Source organism: Podarcis gaigeae, assembly GCF_964106915.1.
Source record: "Podarcis gaigeae genome assembly, chromosome: 17".
NCBI lineage: Eukaryota > Metazoa > Chordata > Lepidosauria > Squamata > Lacertidae > Podarcis > Podarcis gaigeae.
Window position 1 is genome coordinate 38,643,836 of NC_139694.1, and position 2,886 is coordinate 38,646,721.

A 2,886-nucleotide genomic window follows, 5' to 3' on the forward strand; every position below is an offset into this window, starting at 1 on the left:
GGAGCACCAGATGGGCCGGAAGCCTGAGGAAAGAGGAGCAGCTTCTGTCGGTGATGCTAATAGGGGCAGACAAGGCTTTGGCTGGTCACATCAGGCACCGCAGCACATGGCAGGAAGCGAAGGGAGGAACATGTTGAGAAAGGGGGGAGACACTCATTTCCTCCGCAATTACAGCAGAACTCCACCTGTTCTTCTGCTATCACCTCACTAAAGTACAGCCAATAATGCAATTTCTTTAACAAGTATTTGGTATATACTTTGGTATATACATCCAACAAACTAATAGGGGAGATAATTGGCTGCTTTGTTAGGATTGCCTTTCTTAAATATAGGAATGACTATACTAATATTCCACTGAGCAAGGAAGTGACCACTATTATTAATTTCTGTAGCAGAGCTGTAGGGATAGAGGCCCAGAAATTGCAGGCTGCTTTCTACACTTCTCCAGTGATTCCATCTTCCCGAGGCACCTTCCCATTTTTTAGATTTCACTAGGAGTGAAGGCTTTCCTCTGTATTGACAGTAGGGAGGTTGCTATCTGAACAGGGTTTCAGAACAAGGCCTTGGGGAATGGAATGCTGAACAGCTCTCAGAAATGGGCCCCCAAAGATGTGAGGGGATATTTGTCTGCCTCAATGTGCCCCTTGGCATGCCAAATGACCCATTCAGACTCTTCTCCCTCAATAGCTAACCAGCATCTCCCTCCCTCGGCCATGCCCTCTCACCCAACCCCACACACGGGCTCTTCTGTCTTCTCCATGTTCTCCTTGGGTGATTTCCCCTGCCTGTAACTTGTCCTTGAACTTTGATAGTGCTTCTGGTCTGCCGAGACAGAGAAAAGTGTGTGTGTGTGTGTGTGTGTGTGTGTGTGTGTGTTGCAAAACCTCTGTCCATATCCCATGTGGCAAGGGATGGCCCTTGCCCCATGTTCCTTCAGTCCCCAGTACAGCATTTCTTCCTTCAGCTGACGTGCTCCTCTCCCTTCCCCACAGCTGGGCCCCACGAGGGACCCGTCAAGAGCAGGGAACAGTTAATGCCCAGCTTGCAGCTACAATCTCCTCCTGATCTGGATCACAACAAAGGCACTTCCTGTTTGGGGAAGGTCAGAGGGGCCAGCAGCAAATGCTGGCTTTGGCGCAGGCTCCTGCTACGCCTTCCAGTCCCCACGCCGGGTTGACCTAACAAATTGACCTCGCAAATTGGAACCAGCTTGGGAGGCTGCATCATAAGCATTGAACCCCTGCCCCCACCCCCACCCTGAGCCATTTACTGCACAGACCGAACAAGGCTGTGCGGTCAGGATGAGCCTCAATGTGTCCTGCCCAGTGAGAGGCTACAGTTGCTCTTACGTGATGCCTCTGAGGGAAAGGCAGTGGTTATTCAAGGAGGTCTCCTTCTGAATCCATAGGGGTCCATGCATTATGAAGTGGCAGGCTGGAGGTTTAACAGATGTTGGCTCTCATTTTTCTCCTTTGGTTTAAAGCAGCTGAGATGAATGGGAACATTTGGGTTGAGGCTGCTGGCCCAGAGCCTGAGGCCCAGAGCGGGTTCCCACCCCCCCACTTTCCCTAACTCGATATCCAGCTCTGTGGTTCTGTGATGTCCCTCCTGCCAGCAGACTTGCTTCCTCCTCTCTGACATCAAGGGAGAACTTCCCTCTTCCATCCCTGGGTGTCCCCTGTGTTGTCCCACTCTCTGATCCTTCTCTTTCGTCCAGTGCTGCCAAAACATGCCAGATCCTGATGGAGCCAAGGGATCCATGCCCATGGCTTACCCAAAAACAGGCTTGAGGGTCAAACGGATTATGTCTGAGGGCCAGAGATTCTGCACCTCTTGCTGCTGAGCAAGTTGAAACAAAGCTCAGTCAGTAGAGCATGAGACTCTTAATTTCAGGGCCGTGGGTTTGAGCCTTGTGGGCCTTTGCTTAACAAAAACAGGGCCAAGTGCAAATGTGTTGCCATACAAATTACATTGCTGGGGGAATGTCTTTCTCTGCTCCCCTGGCTGGAGGCAGTGTCATCATGGTGTCTGTGAAAGGGGACAGAAGAGGCCTTTTTTGCTCTCTGTGAGGAGTGAATGCTATGGGAAATCTTCATGCGTCTATTGGAATGTTAATGCTGTGACTCTTCCAGTTTGTGCTCAGTTTGTATATGTGTAAATTAAACCTTCTAATCACAGAAATGCCATCAGCCCAGTGACCTTCATTCTAAGGAAACCAAATCTGAGGGACATGTTGGAACTCCTGAAACCTTTTCCTGCTCAGAGATTGGGGTTCATGTAACAGTACACAACGTTTTGCAAAGGGTGATGCAGAAGTTTCAGCAGCTTCTTCATTGTCCACTGCTTTACTGGAAATCAGTTATAAACAAGCATAGTGTGGCCTTTCGCACAGGAGCATCCAGCATCTTTGTTGTTCATGAGTTGCAGCCAAGTTGACTTTTTTATTCTTCATGAGGCATATCAGTGTTTTGAACTTTGGGTCAAGAGCATTTGTTTCATCATATGGTTTGCAAACCGCAAGCTCATCCTCTCCCTCTCAAAGGAGTCAGTGTTAACTTTAATCTTTGAGATACCTCGGGTTAAGAACTTACCGTAATTTGTTCTGGAGGTCCATTCTTAACCTGAAACTGTTCTTAACCTGAAGCACCACTTTAGCTAATGGGGCCTACCGCTGCCGCCGTGGCGGCGTGATTTCTGTTCTCATCCTGAAGCAAAGTTCTTAACCCGAGGTACTATTTCTGGGTTAGCGGAGTCTGTAACCTGAAGCGTCTGTAACCTGAAGCTTCTGTAACCCGAGGTACCACTGTATATCCTGGGTCACTGTTAGGAATGATTAAGTAAGGTGCAGCAGAAAACAAAACACTTGAATTAATATGTTTTAAACTA